Genomic DNA, 18,574 nt, shown 5'->3' on the forward strand with positions numbered 1-18,574 from the left:
GCACAATTATTACAAAATTACTAAAATGCACATTGTTGGGTTTTAGTCATACAATGTATACCAAGCACCACTCCTGTCATCCGTCTCTCTTGTTACCTTCCGTGCAGACATCCCCATTCCTGCCTTGCTCTAAGACAGGCAAATTGCTTCTCTCTCTCCGCCCCTCTTTCTTCCTCACTCTCTCTCTTCCTTTTCCTCTCTCTCACTTTTGTGACACTGTGGTTTGCAGCACTACTGTTAAAGAGAGAAAGGGACCTTGCCTATTAGTTACTCCACTTGAAGGGCCGAGTTTTTGTCCAGAACAATCAGTTCCATCTATCATTGTCCTAATTAACCCTTCTCTACTCTAGCTACACACACTGCTCTTTGTGGTGAACTTTCCATTCTGGGATAGAAATCTGATCTTTGTCTCTATTGCTGGGTATTATTCCAACACTAGCTTTTCTTTTTCTCATATACTACAAGTGAGTGAGATTATTCTCTATCTATCCCTTCACCTTTGGCTCATTTCACTCAGCATAATAATCTCCATGTTCATTTATATATAAGCAAATTTCATGAGTTTATTTTTGCTAAAAGCTGCATAGTATTCCATTGTGTAAATTTAATAGTAACTTTTCTTTTCAGGGAGTGGGGGCATACCTGGTGGCAGTCAGGGGTTACTCCTGGCTTTGAGCTCAGAAATCACTCCTGGCAGGCTCAGGAGATGATATGGAATGTGTGGGATTGAATCAAGGTCTGTCATGGGTCAGTTACATGCAAGGCAAATGCCCCGACTCTGTGCTATCACTCTGGCCTTGACTTTTAGGGATCATTTCTATAGTATGATAACTTTTCATAAAAACACACACACATACACACACATGAAAACAACAGCAACAACAACAACAACAACAAAAACAGTTTCTACATGACTGACCAGGGTTTGATCTCTGGCAATACATATGGTTCCCTTAGCACAGCCAAGAGTAATTCTTGAATTCATATCCAGTAGTGACCCCAGAGCACCACTGAATGTGGCCCCAAACTAACAAAAATTATTCTCAATCGACTTGGTCATTTGTAAACTTGAACATATGATAAAGCCCTACATTAAAATATGATCCAAGATTCCTAACTAAAATCAAACCAGGAAAGACTTAATTTTACTAAGTCACTTTATCTCAGGTCTTTCTGAATCGATTCATTAAATTAATAGAAATGCATTTTTAACTTATTAGATGAATATCGGCACTTATTTTCTCCTTTTATCTTTGTTCTCTTTGTGACTACTTACTGAGAAAAGGAGAAAGACATTTATAATTGAAAAGGGAATATTAGTAATTTCCTTTGTTAAGACTTAAAGTTATCAATGTTTGAACAATTTCAATATAACTTCATTGTTCTATATTATAGTGCCCACATTTTCTTGATTCAGGGTATTTCCATGGATTGTATATACTGTATGGTTTTCCTTATACCTGATTATAGTTAGTATGAAAATCCCTAAGTATATCATTTGAAAACAATCTTTTAGACCCCAGAGACATATTTGTAGTAGGCATGTGTCTGTCTTGTCAATTTGATTACTTCCTCCTTAACGTGTGAACCTGCTGCTAGTTCAGTGATTTTGACCACTGCATGAGTAACAGTTTGATTGAAGCAATCAGAACAATTCTATGTTTCTTGCCACAGTAAATAATTTAAGGATAGGCTCCAAACCCAGCCTAAGTGGTCTTGAGATAAGTTACTCAGGTTACAGTAAAGAGCCAAAGTTATTTTGTTCAGAGAAGTTTTTAGGAAATGATAAACAATATTCGAACTGGAAGTACTCTTTCTATCATTGTGTTCACTTTTCTACCATAAGAAAAGTGAATTGCAGATACAACTGGCCCATTGGTGATGGCTAATTTAAAGAAACGAATAAAAATATAACTATTAAAAATACCGATGTTTCTTCGAAATGATACTCATTAGAAAAATTGGGGGCTGGAGAGATAGCACAACACATAAGGTGCTTTCCTTGCATGTGTGTGTCCTGGGTTTGATACCTTGTAGCCCCTGAATATTACCAAGAAAAATTTCTGGGTACAGAGCCAGAAGTAACTCGGAGCATCATGGGGTGTAGCCCCACAGAACAAGAACAACAAAACAACAACAACAAACAGACAAAACACAAACACAAATGAACCCCCAAAGCCAAACCCAAACAAAACAAAAATTATCACCAAATTTTTGACACAGCTAAAAACTTGACTTAAAGATCTAAATTACACAGTTCTATTTCCTGGTTCAGTTTACCTCATCTCTTGCCTGATTACTTGTTTTCTTACAGTTTCTGCACCACCACCACCACCACCACCACCACCACCCCCAATTCAAGTTATTCTTAGAAGAGCAGCTGAGGAACTAGATGAAGTAAATGATTTTGCCAATTCTGTGCCCAGTATGTCCAAACAGTTTCCCTCTCTTAGTCATAGCTACGGTCCAGATTCTAGGTCTCTAGGCTTGTAGTTAGTGTTGGTGTACCTAGCTGAGACCCTGAATTTGGGTGTAGATACCTAAGACCCACCCATTTCTGGGAGGGGTCTTGGGAACGGGATATTAGGTGTGACCTTACCTGCAAGACCCGGCCCATTCCTGGGAGGGGTCTTGGAAAAGTTAGATAAGCCTTGAACCAAAGAAAGTCGCCCCTTTCTGCGCTGCTGGGCGCTTTGGCTTTTGGGTCTCTGCGTTCTTGGGCGAGCATGGAGCCCAAAGGGAAGATGGCTGAAAGGAGTTTAAGATGCAGGGCCAAGAATAACTAGTGCTTGAAAGGTTATGAGATAGGCCACACACATGTGGTGAATAGGGCATGAATAAAGATGATGCTTCCTAATGCCTGCCTGTGAATGAGTCTTCATTACGCTGTTCACCTGGGTCTGGGACCCGCCAGCTGGATGGGGAATGAAGCCACGTGGCTGGGGCCTAAGCACACAGTCCTCCATCCTTCACCATCCAGCACCATCTTTAATTATTTGATTCTACAGTTAGTGTGTCTGTGTTGTGAACATGGCTAGCTTGAGCAGTCACACAGTCTTAAAGCTCTCCCACTCTGCTCACTCCAATGTGTTCAGCATTCCAGGCAATCTCCAACCTGAGAGTTAGTACTTAATCTCTCTTCCTGAAAGCCTTTCCATCATGCATTTTCATGCATCACTTTCTCATCATGTCCAAGCCTTGATCCAGTTCTTACTTTTTTTTTCAGTGAGTTCTTTCATACTATCACCACCCTCACTACCATGTATGAACTCTATGAGATTTCTTATATTTTTTTACTCCCCTAGTTCATTGTATTAAATCCAAGTCCTCACACAAACAAGATAAATCGGGCACCAGATGTTGTACTCTGGTGCAGGGTAGGGGGTGGCTAAAAGGGCAATCAATGCAAGGGTGGGTAAGGATCTCTTTCAACCCATAGCTTCTGAGGCTGGACTCTGGAAAAGGAGGAAAGACCATGAGCCACAGAACACTCGCAGGGAAGTATTTTCAGAGCAATCAGAGCAATAGATTTCCTTTATTGAAGGTAGGGACAAAGCTTTTAAGGGCAAACTTTAGGTGGGACAGAATGTGGGTAATACAAGTTAGGCATTACAACTTGATGGTATGTGATAACAACAGTCACAAGATACATGGCATCACTGATTAAGATGTTATGCAAAGATAGAGGTTACAATGCCCATGCATCATTAAATCGGGAAGTATGTAAAGATAGCAGTTGCAATGCTCATGGCACTATTAGCCTAGATAGTTTGGCCTGGATGACTTTCTCCTTAGCTCATCATGTACTCCTAACAGCAGGGAACACAAGTCTCTAAACAGAGACTTTCTTTTATATTCAAGACCAGCTTGCAGAAATCTCCTTATTTCCCAGCCTCTCTCCCCACACTTTTACACAACTTTCTACTTGTTTTTATTTTTCTCCATCCATCATTTAAATTACTTGTTTCACATAATTTTGTTTATTTTTTGTCTTTTTTCATTGAATATATGTTCTAGGAATATTTCTGTTTGCTTTTCTTTTAAATCCCCAAAACAGAGTACATTTTCTGGTGCAGAGTTAATTCTCAGTAAAAGGTTGTTATTGAATGACTCATAAATCTCTGAATAAAATTGTGTACACTTACTGATCTCTCATCAGTAAATTTTAATTTACATCCAGAGATGCATTTTATTTTGCATTATTAAGTCACCTGAAGTCTAACTATCTTTTTCTAGCAAATCAAAGAACTGCACTGTCTAGAGGTTTTTGGGCACACTGGATTTGACAGAAAGCTAAATTTGAGGGGCCTGAGCAGTGGCACAAAGAATAAGGCATCTGCCTTGCCTGTGCTAGCCTAGGACGGACCATGGTTCTATACCCCTGCGTCCCATATGGTTCCCCAAGCCAGGAGTGATTTCTGAGCCCATAGCCAGAGGTAACCTCTGAGCATCACCGGATGTAGTCCAACAAACAAACAAACAAAAAAACAACAACAAAACAAAAATAGAAAGCTAAATTTAAGATCAACTTTTTATGGTTGATTTTTGCTTGTTTCCCTCAAAGATGCTGAAACCCTGCTTCTCCAACCCTGTGTCTAGATACCTGAGCTGATCTAGAAATCAGTTCACTTCAGATGTATTCATGGCGATATGGTCAATCGGGAGTGGATTAGGGTGGTTTCCTAATGCAATATGCCAACTAGCCTTCTATGACAGGAAAGGAAAATTTAGATTGAACCAGAGACACAAGGAGAACACCAGGTGAACATGAAGCCTGCCATCAGGTGATATGTCACTATGTCAAGTGCACACAAGTTTAAAAGCAGATTATAAGAGATAAAGCGGTCGGATGAAACAGAAGCTTTCTCACAGTCAGAAGGAAATTCACTGACAACTTAATGTTGAATGTGCAGCTTTCAGGTCCAAGAGATGTTTGTGGAACAACAGATGTTTTTGTAACTTTGTTCTAGTAACCTTAGGAAATGAATTCAGACTGTCAGGGGATTTGGGAAAGATCTGATGAGTGAAGCAAAGCAAGCGAAGCGACAAAATCTGCCCAGAGGAACTTGAGCTCAATCAGAGAGAACCACAGAGATGGCACATAGAGGGCAGAAGTTTTGAACTTCTGTATTAAGAATCAAGAGTTAAGGGCTGCCCTCAGGGACTAGAGAACAGCAGATATGGGGAAAGTCTGACTTTCTTTGTAGTCAAACAAAATGTGTTCTGGCAATTAAAGTTCTACTTGCAAACAAAGATCCAAGTGTACCAACTACCAACTATTGGGAGGAAAGCATTATATATCCACTGGCAGGTGAGAAGGTTAAATGAATAAGTGAAAGGAGAACAAATATTTGGTTCTTTATGTACAAATAACTCAGTTGTAAACCATTTCTCCACAGTTGGTGGTTTTGAACATTGTTGTTTTATTAGTGCCGATCCAATGGATTTATTATCAAATCAAAATTTAGAAATTTGGGAAAATATAACCCTTTTCACTGCCTCAGCGATCTATTGCTGATTTCTGTAATTAATTCTAATATTGTAAAACAAAAAAAAAAAGACTTAAAAGAAAATAAGAAGATGGAGAGAGAAAGTGAACCAGATATGCTACATGATTTAGTGAAATTCTGCTGGCCACATTAAAATATATTATTTAAGGTAATAAAGTTGGAAAGGACTTTTGAACATAAGATACATGTTGTATGCCCATAATAATACTGCTGATGTTTAAACTCCTGTTGGAGAATCATGAATAAAAATGAAACATGGAGACAAAAACTTTGGAAAAAAATAAAAATTAAGGACAAACTTTCAAATGTGTTGTGTATCTATGGATCAAAATAATTCTTATGAAATTTCTCTTCCAAGCCCTAAAAGATCAGGAAAAACAAAAAAAAAGTAAGTAATTTAATAATTGTGATATTGATTTCATTATATATACAATTACAAAAGTTTGTATATTATATAAGTGTGTATTCTATATAATACACATGTGCATTAATATACTTGAGTTATGTATATATACATATATGTATCTGTATACAGATAGCTGGTTCTCTGATCCAGAGGCAGTTTCATTTTTTGGGGGGAGTTTGGGTCACTCCCGGCAGTGCTCAGGGGTTACTCCTGGCTGTCTGCTCAGAAATAGGTCCTGGCAGGCACGGGGGACCATATGGGACACCGGGATTCGAACCAACCACCTTTAGTCCTGGATCGGCTGCTTGCAAGGCAAACCGCTGTGCTATCTCTCCAGGCCCCCGGCAGTTTCATTTTAAGATATTTTCTTCCTTTCCTGAAACAAAGAATGAATGGGAGTGATTTTTAAAATATACACAAGAACATCTCAATTCTGCTGCCTATTGGAGGAGAATGTCTCTCTACATACCATGTTCCAACAGAATTAAAGAAATATTAATAGACAGTCAATGACTGCATGCTTGATATTTTCTTCACAAGAATAGTTGCCCTGTACTCTTCTCAGGACCAGATTATATTTTAATTATAATTTTGACATTTCTTTAAAGGCCCTTTTATTTCTTTCAGATAATTATTTTTAATGGCTCTTACTGAACTTTATTTGACTAAGAACTCTTACCCCAGTATTTCCACAGTCTTAGTATTCATAGATTACGTATTGACTCGTTTTTAAAAATTATTAAATGATATTATAAATAATACACAAAGTAAATATTTGCTTTTCTATTATTTGAAGCCCTAATCAATGTCTGACTGCAGCCATTTGGTCCTTCCTCTTTGTTTACAGATTCTCAATCCTGTTTAACAAAACAAAGTAGCCATACTGAAGCCTCATCCCCCACCCTTTCTCCATAGGTAACTTGACCTTACCTGCAAGACTCCGCCCATTCCTGGAAGGGGTCTTGGAAAAGGTAGATAAGTCCTTTGACCCAGGGATTGGGGTTCTCTGGGGCTCTGCGCTTTTGGTCTTTGGCCAGCATGGAGGTCAAAGGGAAGATGGCTGAAAGGAGTTAAGATGCAGGGCTAGCTAAGAATGGCTGTGCTTGAAAGGTTATGATATAGGCCACACACATGTGGTGAATAGGGCATGAATAAAGTTGATGCTTCCTGATGCCTGTCTCTGGATGAGTCTGATTCCACCGTTCACCTAAACCTGGGACCCGCAAGCTGGATGGGGGTTGCGGAGCCATGTGGCCTGGGATGGCAGAGAAATATCTCTCCATCCTTCTCTATCCACCACCATCGCTAATTATTTAATGCAACACCATACCAAAGAGTCAAGAATAGATAAATACTCTCATCATTTATCTGAGCAATCTCATCCATCTTTGTCAGTTACTATTTTGGCCAATAAAAACAGGTATTTCTGAGGAACACGATTACTTCCTGACAGAGACCAATAACAGAGAAAATACTTGTCTTCTGCTTCATCTTTACAACATAATGAGTTTCTGTGAGGAAGGATTAACAGTTACCTGAGGTCTTGATGGTGCATTTGAATTTCTCTGAAACAAACTTGGAAGCATCTAGAAATGTGGATAATAAATGTGTGTCCAGCAAAAGCTATTGTTATTCATACATACTTTTAGTTGACATTCTAACCGAGAATATTAGATTTTGAAAACTGGTGTGTTTGCCTAAAAATTTATTTATCCTTGATGCATGAACATGAACACTTTGTGTTCCTTATTTCCCAATATTTTCACAGAATTATTTCTTGATGTCACATATTGGTGATGTGAATGTAATCTTCATTTCATTTTTTTCTTTCACCTGTTTCTAAGCTACTAAACACATGATGCTGTAATATTAAATTCTGACATGTGAGAAATTGGTATACAAGTTTCTATTGTGATGTTCCCTATCTGCCTAGAATTAATCAGGATATTTAATCTTTCTTAAGCATCAATTTTCTCTTTAAAATGAAATATTTTTAGAGTATGAGAATTAATACACACTTGGCACATAACCAACAATGATGCATATTATGTTCTGCCCTAAGCACTTTCATTAACCATAACCTGATATTAACCCTAATCCCTTTACTTAAAAAAACTATCATTGGTATTACATAAATAATTATTTACTAACTAAAAGAGCTGAGCCATTTGTCTTTATTTTCATGGATTATTAGTGTAAGGTTAATCATGGGAGGGGCCGAAATGGTAGCACAGCAGTAGGGTGTTTGCATTGCACGAGGCTGACCCGGATGGATGCAGGTTCGATTCCTGGCATTCCATATGATCTTGCAGCCTGGAGTGATTTTTGAGCCCAGAGCCAGGAATAACCTTTTAGCACAACTGGGTATAGCCCAAAAACCAAAAATCAAAAAAAAAAAAATTAACATGGGATACATTGTGTTTTGTAGTCAAGGGGGCAATAATTTCCCAATCTCAAGGTATTTATATCCAACAGCATTATATAAAAAAGACAAGGGGGTAGCTTGCACATCAGATTTTACTGGCAATTGTTGTTCAATTTTAAGTCTGTATGAAATTAATTTTCTTTTACAATCAAAAGATTTTAAATTATTGCCTGCGAATCCATTAACATTGAATATAATGACTACAGTATAAATAAATTAACAGTAAAAAAGAAGCAAATATTAATAAAACTAAAATTTGGTTCTTTGAAAATATAAACAACATTGACAAGCCTTTAGCTAGGCTCACTAAAAAAAAAAGAGAGAAAGTAATCAAATAAATAAGATTTGAAATAAAAGCAGAGATGTTCCAGCTCATATAAGAAACACAAAGGATCATAGACGACTTTCCTGAACAATTATATGGTAATGAATAGAAAATGGATTCACATCTGCAAAGGCCACTGGTGAAAATTAGTAGTTGCTTGGCAGAAGACCAAAGACAGAAGCTTTTCTAACTTTTATTTTTTTACTTGGATAGAAGTTGCATTTTTATTTTGCCTGGTAAGCATGTGTGACTTTTCCAGGAGCCAGGTATTTACAAAGATATACATGATCTGGGGCCAAACTAAAATAATAAATTGAAAATTGAAGATATCATTGAATTTGAAAACTGGCAGTACCATCCTAAGACAGGTAGGTAGCCCGCAGAGAATTACTGTCTATGATGAAGAGAGAGGAGCTTTAGAAAAGAACAACCATGAAAAATATTACAATGTCCACTGCTATCCAACAGGATAAAAGAAAGAGGGAAAAAATCAATTATTACCCATCACCACTCCAACTCCACTGGTGCTTTTCCAGCTCAATAAATCATGAAAGGGAGGGGTGGGGACATTAAACTGGAGAACACTGGAGTTTACTCATTGGGACCATAATCTGATCTGTGCTTAGGTCTGAAGATGACCAGAAAACATTACACCATCTGAGAATGATCAACAATAATTATTGTATCTAGAAATTTTTTGTTTGTTTTTGGGTCACACCCAGAACTGCATAGGAGTTTCTCCTGGCTCTGTGCTCAGGAATTACTACTGCTGAAAGGGGATAAAGTGATATGCATGTGGTACCTCTTCATTAGCAAAACACAGTGTCAAAAATAAAAAGAGAGAGAGGGAGTGAAAGAGGAAAATACAGGGAGAGAAAGAGAGTGAGAGAAAGAGGGAGAGAGAAAGAGGGAGAGGGGGGAGAGAGAAGTAGAAAGGGAGAAAGGAAGAGAAAGGGAGAGTGGAAGAGAGGGAGAGAGAAAAGGTGAGAAAGTGGGAGAGAGGAAGAAAGGGAAAGAGATGGAGAGAAAAAGAGAGAGAAAGGAGAGAGGGAGAGAAAAAGGAAAGAGGGAGAGGTAGGGAGAGAAAGAAGAAGAGAAAGAGAGGGAGGGGAGAGAAAGACAGAGAGAGAGACAGAGAGACAGAGACAGAGACAGAGAGACAGAGAAGTAAAAAGCCTGTCTCAGGGGCAGGCAATGGAGGGTCAGTGGAAAGGAAACTGGGGACACTGATATTGCGTACTGGTGAAGAAGGTGGTGCACATCCTATGCCTGAAACTCAACCATAAATACATTTGTAATCATGGTGTTTAAGTAAAGTAATTATTTATAATATATAACTTTATTACTGTCCTGGGTCAGCCTAGTGCAAGACAAATACCATTGCTCCATTCCTCCGGCACCCCTTTAAATTTCTAAGGGATTGCAAGAGAAAGATTTAGAGTGCAGATTGCTTTTGAAAGAGGATTGGAGGTGTTATTTTTCTTCTACTTGTTTTTTAATGAATTCTACCCATATAACAAAAGTGACCCTGGGGCTGGAGTTATAGCACAGCTAGAGGGTGTTTGCAATGCACAGAGCTGAGCTGGGTTGGATCCCAGCCATCCCATATGTTGCACCAAGCCAGTCAGGAGTGCAGAGCCAGGAATAACTCCTGAGCAACGCTGGGTGTTCCCCACCCCCAAGCAAACAAGCAAACAAAATACAACAGAAGTTACCCTGAGATTTGAGATATCTGTGCTCAGTGTCTGTTGTCATTCTTCACCAAGACAATTTCCAATTTTTAAGCTGCTTCTTCTGTTATTTATCACCATATTTTTAAATACTATGCATATTCTGATTTGTCTTGATTGATTAGTTTTGACAGAATCTATTAAACTTTTCATTACAGCAGTTAAGAGTTTGGCTGGGCTAACATCCTTTCTCTTTATCTTTTCATTATAAATGTAGCATAATGTTTGGTGAAATTGTTAGTATTTACATTATCAGGATTATGCAAATTTATGAGACAAATAGTGTGCTATGAATATATTACCTTTATAAAAACCTCTAATTGTACCTAGTTAATTATAGTCTTATTTTTATACCATTGCTTTTTTACTACAGGTAGCAATTGTTATTTTTTTAAGTACTTGAACAGTTCTGTCTTAAACCTTGCATTATTTCCAAACACTGCCAAACTTCATATGATTGATACATGCCAGGATTTTATTTATTCTTTCTCTCTACTTCCTCCCTCTCTTCAATTTTTACTTTATCTATATCAATGTGTATCTGTATATATTTATGCTTAATTAGAACTTTTTTGTCAACCCAATAAATAGCTATACACCAGAACATCCTTCACTTGTATTTTGGAAACTTCCTTTGCTTTTGATTTTTTGGCCATGTTTTCTTTTCTTTTCTTTTCTTTTTTTTTCTTTTTCTTTTCTTTTTTTTTTTTTTTTTGCTTATTTCCACATTTTTGCTGAGGTCCATCAGTATGTACATGAGTGTGTTATTTATTTATTTATTTAAATTGAGGCACTGTGATTTACAAAGTTATTTATAGTTGAGTTTCAAGCATACAAATTTCCAACACCACTGGGATCAATCACTACTGCCAACTTCCTTTCCCATCACTAGTGCCAACTTCACTTTGCCAAGATCCCCTGTTTCCTTTGCACCACCCAGAGTACTTCCATGACAGGCACATGTTTAAGTCTGGTTGTTATAGTTCAGATCACAGGCTTTCAGGTTTGCTAGTTCCACAGTTCATATACAGCTATTCCACTCCTCTACACTGCCACTTATTATGTGTAAGGTGACACTAACTAATAGCCCTAAACATAGGTATTCCTCCAACTTCCTTTTTCCCTAAACCTTTACTTTTGGTATGTAAAAGCCAACCTGGATTATAGGACCTTCCCCCACCCTGGTGAATTGGGTTCAAGATAATAGAGTATTTCTTTTCTTAGACAAGGAAAAGATTGCTTTGAAGTAACATTGATTGAAATGCATTTTTCCTCAACATATGGAAATACTGGTGCTTGTTTTGTGTATCAGGAGTTCATGTTTGGATTCCAAAGCTACGTTTTAAAATTCTACTTCCTTTTTATCTGACCTATTTTCCTGCCAGAAAACCCTTGGGATTTCCTTGGTTTCCATGGTATTCTGATATTTTATAATGCCACTATGCTATGTATCACATTTATTTAATATATTAGATTCTTTTTGTTTCTTAATAAATGCTCAGACTCAAATCCTTTGATTGTGGAAAAAAAACATTTATATATTTGAGTAAGCTCCCTCTTTTCTCTATGCTTTCTTTTTTTTTTTTTTTTTTTTTTTTTTTGGTTTTTGGGCCACACCCGTTTGACGCTCAGGGGTTACTCCTGGCTATGTGCTCAGAAATCGCCCCTGGCTTGGGGGGACCATATGGGACACCGGGGGATCGAACCGCGGTCCTTCCTTGGCTAGCACTTGCAAGGCAGACACCTTACCTCCAGCGCCACCTACCCGGTCCCCTCTCTATGCTTTCAATCACAACTATTTCTATGTATATAGTCTTCTAAATTGACTTTATATTTCCTTTATACCTTTTGATATTTCTTATTTTTTTTTTTCATTTTCCAGGTTCTGCCCCATACTTGGAGGAACTTGATGAAGGCTGCTCAGTGATTGGGAGCTATCCTAGCAGTGCTCAAGTAACCTTGTAGAGAGAATCAAACTAGTTTGATTAGAAATCTCCCTGCACACAAAAAGAATACAAATAGCACTTCTTGCTATTTCTCTGTCTAAATATTTGCTTATAATTATTATTATTTTGGTTTGGGGGGCCACACCTGGGAGCTCTCAGGGGTTACTCCTGGCTCTGCACTTATAAATCACTCCTGGCAGTCTACTGGAACCATATGGGATGCGGGGATTGAATGCATGCAAGGCAAATATGCAGGGCAAACCTTCTGTGCTATTACTCCAGCACTAACATTTCTTTTTTTAACTATCTTTCTAAAGAATGTTACTTTCCAACACCTCCGACTACTTTTAAATACTTTTTTTGTCATAGTATTTCTTTACAATAACTCATTCTTTTCTATTTTTTAGAATTGATTTTAAAGACAATTGGCTATTATATCGTGTTGATATTAAAATGTTTGCTTTTTTGCTATTATGTTGCCTATATGACTATTTATTATTACACAGAGAACAAACTAGCAATTACTAAAATAATTTTACATTCATGATGTACATTCAATGTACATTCATACATTGTACGTTGGTATTCTGGTTAAAAACTATATAGCAAGGAAATATTGATATTTGTGTTTAATTCAGTATTTATATTTTTGAGGGATTGATAATATGATGTAATATTTTTTCTTGTAGAATACTATTAGTGCTGATTAATTTTGTATTTATATAATATCATAATACTTGATGCGTTACTTTTTTATGTATTTTTTTTCAGTAGCTATTCCTGAAGGAATATTCAATCACAAAAATATACAGTAATTCCCCCTGGATAAAGAAGCAGTGGTCATATATCATTTGCTTCAATCTGCCAAAAGTCTGCAGTACTTTTTGCCAAATACATTGCAGATGTTACAGTAGCAATAATGTATTCATGATGGGTACAACTACATTTTGACAGAAACAGATTCTAGTTGTGGTTAGTCAACTTCTATTCTTGCCTTTATAAGAAACATAAATGTAGACTGCCTCACATACACGGATATCCATCATATTGAAGCTCGGCAGCCCCTTGTAGATAATACCACATAAAACCAAGACGGTTATGGGGAAAAGAAGTGAAAATATTTCCATTAAATATAGGTTGAAATGTGAAAGAAAAACTCTACATATTGGAATTTAGAGTGTCTACTTCATTGATGCTAAAAACTATTAGACAATGATCTGCACAGACACTGCACCAAAGAAGAAATACATATGTCCTCAGACATATTAAAACATGTTTATTTCTATTTGGGTGAGACTGATATCTTTGTTGAAAATTTAGTAGTGATAACATGAGATAAATAATATTTTACTGGACATTTTTTTATCACATGGTTATTTCAAACAGTTTGTCTCAGTTTTTTCTAGAGGAAGGTTATATTAGTGAATAAATGTGATTTTTCTTTCTAATCTTTGCTAGATTGCTCTCTTGCTATATGCTTTCCCTCACTTTCACCCATAAAGCTCTTTCTCAATTTCAGTCTCCTTTGTTTAGAACCTAGCAAGACCAGGAACCTTTTATTCATTTCTTAGGAGCCCTGTGTTTATAAAATAACTGGCTATCATTACTCTTCCTTAAATTGTTTGAGATTGGCTCTTATATTGCTTTGCATAAAGTGAGTTTTCACCAGATTTTCAGGCATGGAATAAAATTTTTCATTGCTTTGAGTAAATACAGTAATGTTATCTGATAGGGATCTTTTTATTGTCAAATTAAATAGCTTTGGGGCTGCAGCCCGGAGAGAAAACCCTGTGCCTACCCACAGGTAATGGGAAGGAGGAGACCTGAGGACAGGGTTGAACCTCAACACAGTCGTTGTCATTGTCCACCACCATCCCCCATTCTCCAGACTAGTGAGTCTGTATATTGTACAGGTCTAGGCATTCCAGACCTAAAACTTGCTTACCTCAGATAATCCACAGTCCATAAAATACAACAGCAAAACAAGAAAGTTGCTCGCATTACCTCTGCCATACTTTAACAAGCTCATTCAACTAGGGAAAATAAACTCAAAATCAAATATACCTTTAATCTCTTCTAACACAGTAAGTTCAGCAGACCACTTTATTAAACAACCCTAAACTTCAACACTCTAAACCATTATTTTTCTTTTTTCTTTTTTTTTTTTTTTTTGGTTTTTGGTTTTTGGGCCACACCCGGCGGTGCTCAGGGGTTACTCCTGGCTGTCTGCTCAGAAATAGCTCCTGGCAGGCACGGGGGACCATGTGGGACACCGGGATTCGAACCAACCACCTTTGGTCCTGGATCAGCTGCTTGCAAGGCAAATGCCCTATCTCTCCAGGCCCATTATTTCTTATTAAGAAACTCTCCGAGAACAAGAGTCCAGCACCAAATGGTTTTACAGGTGAATTCTATCGAACATTCCTCTTTTCCTATTTGGATTTCTTTGATTCCCTTCTCTTATCTGATTGCTATTGCTAAAATTTCTAAAACTATGTTAAATAAGAGCAGAGGCAGTGGACAGCTTTACCTAATTCCTGACCTGAGTGGAAATGCTTTTAATTTTTTTACCATTAATGATAATGTTGGCTGTATCTATCTTGAGAAAGGTTCCATTCAGCCATATTTCGCTAAATGTTTTCATCATGAATGGTTAATGAATTTTGTTGAATGCCTTCTCTGCATTGTTTTATATGATTATAATTTTTTTCTTTCTTGTTGATGTGTAGTATATAATGTTGACTGATTTATGTATGTTAAACTATCCTTGCATCCCTGGGATGAGATGCACTTGGTCATGGTGTATAATCTTTTTGATGTATTGCTGGATTCGGTTTGCTAAGATTTTGTTGATGGTTTTAGCATTTATGTTCATTAGTGAGGTTAGTCTGTTGTTTTCTTTCTTGGTGGTGTCTTTGCTATCTTTGGGGGTGAATGTGATATTAGCCTCATAAAAGGAGTTAAGAAGGATTTCTGTCTTTTCAATGTTTTGGAAGAGCCTGAGGATCAGTGGTAGTAATTCTCAGAATGTTCGATAGAATTCACCTGTAAAACCATTTGGTGCTGGACTCTTGTTCTCGGAGAGTTTCTTAATCACTCTTTCAATTTCCTTAGATGTGATTGGCCTGTTTAGGCTTTCTATGTCCTCCCCTTTTTTTGTTCTCATGGTTATTATTTGGTTGTTGTTTTTGATTTTTTGTTTTTGGTATGCTTTTTTGTAGTTTCTGGTTTCAGTTTTGGTTTGTTTTATTTTTTGGTTTGGTTTGGTATGTTTTTCTTCCTTTATATAACCTCTAGATGGACTCCTCTCCTCTTAGTTCTTCTTTTTTCTTTTTTTTACAAACAGAACTACATAACTTGAATCATCTTGTCCTGCCTCATAAATTGAGGGGAAAAATGGATGGCACATGGACCGAATAATTGTATGAACATTGAGTAGAAATAAAAAATGATCAGACTTAAACACCAAACCCAAAGTCAACAACAAGAAAATAGATACCCAATCTGCAACAAGCTATACAAAGAGGGGACCAGTCACACTAGCAGTCTGGGGGCAAAGATATGGAATAAATGCTTGGAACAGGGGTGGAGGGAGGACAACACTGTTGGTGGGAATGCCTCTGAATCATTGTTTCTATGTACTTTAAATATTACTATGAAAGATTTGTAATCCACTTTGTTTACAATAAAATTAAAAAAAATTAAATAGTTTGCAAAAAGAATAAAAGGAATATTAAAAACTTTTACCACATTTGTGATAAGTGGTAACTTATTTTGTAATAGTTCTTTTTAGCAATTTTCATTGTTCTTTTGTGATAAGTTCTTTTTAGCACTTTCACTTGTGCCTTTGTGATAAGTTCTTTTTACTTACTTTCCATTGTGCCTTTGAAATATGTTACTATATTGTACTTAAATACAAAATATTCTTTATAACAATCAAAATTATATTTAGGGGATAATCTAAGAAGAAACACAACACAGTAACATTATTCTGTCTTTATAAAAAAAATCTCAGCTTATTTCTCCTGATGTATTAACCTAAGGTTTAGAAAAATTAAATACAGGACATAAACATTTTGTAAAGTCCTATCATCTTTAAGCTGTACAGAGTATGAGATACCAGATGCACTGGACACACATCATAACTTTCTAGCTCATTAATTTAAGGACACATGAAAGCAAAGTGATACTAAAATACAAAGACAATAAAAAATTATTTTAGAACTTCCTTTTTGTTTATAATGGCTATTATCCAATTAAAGACCATGTACCCCCATAGATACAAAGCTGATATATTGAGTTGTGGGAATATGTATCTAAAATTATTTAATTTTTATCTGAACCTTTAAGATATACAGTTTCTAATGGTAAATAAACATAGCAGAACAGAAATAATCAAATCAATCCAGAAATCTTAGAGAATACAAGCTCATATTTTTCTAATTGCATATCAAACTCCTCCCTTAAAATTTTTTTAAACCTTTGTCAAAACTCAATTTGATTTATGTTTTTGGTTCTCCTTCTGGATTTTCTATTCTGTTCCTATTATACTGATACAGAGTTTTACACTTCACCAATATCACACTACATTGATTGATATACCTCTATAATAGACATCCCTGTCAGACTTGATAATCACCATTATAGGCTTCACTTTTATGAGTCTATTTTAGATTTCTCAAGTAAGCAGTATCATGTAGTATTTGTCTTTGTTGGACTTATTATATTTAGTATAGTGTCCTCCAGATTAAATCATATTGTAGATGGCAGGATTTTCTAGTTTGTTGTTGTTGTTGTTATTGCTCACACTTGGTAGTGCTCATGGCTTACTCCTGACACTGTGCCTAGCATCACTTCTGGTGAGGTCTTAGTGGATCATATGTGGTGTCGTGGATCAAACCTGGATGAGCTTCCTAAATTATTGGTTTGAAGTGGTATTTGCGATGTCTTTGGTTCACACAAGTCAAGTGCACTACCTATTGTATTTCTTCTCTGGCCCCAGCCTAGCCTTCTCTTTAAAACTGAGTATTATTTCATTGTTCTTATACCACCTTTTATTTAGCCAAGCATCCATATACAAACGTAAAGGTTGCTTCCATCTTTTAAATTCTGCAAATAATGTCACACTGAAAATAGCACTAAAAATAGCTGCATTAATTATTTTCCAATTATCTTCATATCCTTCTTCCATAGTGTCATGCCACTGCACATTCTAATGATAGTGTTGATTATTCCTTTTCTCCTATCTTCTTGTTAGTATTTATGGCTTATGGCTTTGTTTTCATACCTGTCATGACAGGTGTGAGATGACATTTCATTGCAGTTTTAAATAGCATTTGTAGTTTTGGTTACCTATAAGGGGCATTGAGTACTTTTCCATCCCTATTGATTATTTTTTATCTTGTTTTAAGTAATGCTTATTCATCTCTATCTATATAAATATTTTAAATTAGGTTATTGGTGTTCAATTGATACTTCAGACTTAAATATTTGGAATATATTTATAAGCTTAAAACAATTTCAACAAACAGGAATAAAGTGAGTTAGAAATTTACATTGTTAAATGCTTGCTTTACATTGGTTGAGTCTCTAAGCAAAAGTGAGAAAAATTGTAAAGAAATATATCATTATTACAAAGTAGTTTTCTGTCTTCATTAGGACGAAGTACTAAATATTCTGTGACAGAAAGTGAAAACAGAAGGCAGTGGTTAATGTTGTGTTACCTTCTCTAAAGTTTTATCAATGGGACACCACTAAATAAAACACATATTTCATTTATATTCATAATTGAAATGTCTCATCTGAATTTTGGTAAACAGCTGGATGGTTGGGAACAATGGAACAGTTGGTGTCCTAAAATATTTGAATCATGCATGGGAGATTTTACTTCCTTTGATGAAAAAAGATGCTAAAATTGAATTGTTGGTTTGAGGTGGTATTTGTGATGTCTTTGGCTCACCCAAATTAACTGAATGTTTGACCTCAATCTGGCAGCCTGACACAGTCCAAGTGGAAAGAATGGGGCTTGATTATGATGACATCAAAGCAATGAGCTAAAATGTTAAAAAACACATTTTAGACAAGATTTTTATCGAAAACCAAAAACCCATTATATGATATATGAAAGTTTTGGCCTCTGACTATTCTAGCAATCACCAGACTAAAATATCTCCTTATTGGGTCAGAGAAACTTGCATTTAAACAAACAAATATTTGAATAAATAGTATAAAC

This window comes from Suncus etruscus, chromosome 6, assembly GCF_024139225.1.
Source record: "Suncus etruscus isolate mSunEtr1 chromosome 6, mSunEtr1.pri.cur, whole genome shotgun sequence".
NCBI lineage: Eukaryota > Metazoa > Chordata > Mammalia > Eulipotyphla > Soricidae > Suncus > Suncus etruscus.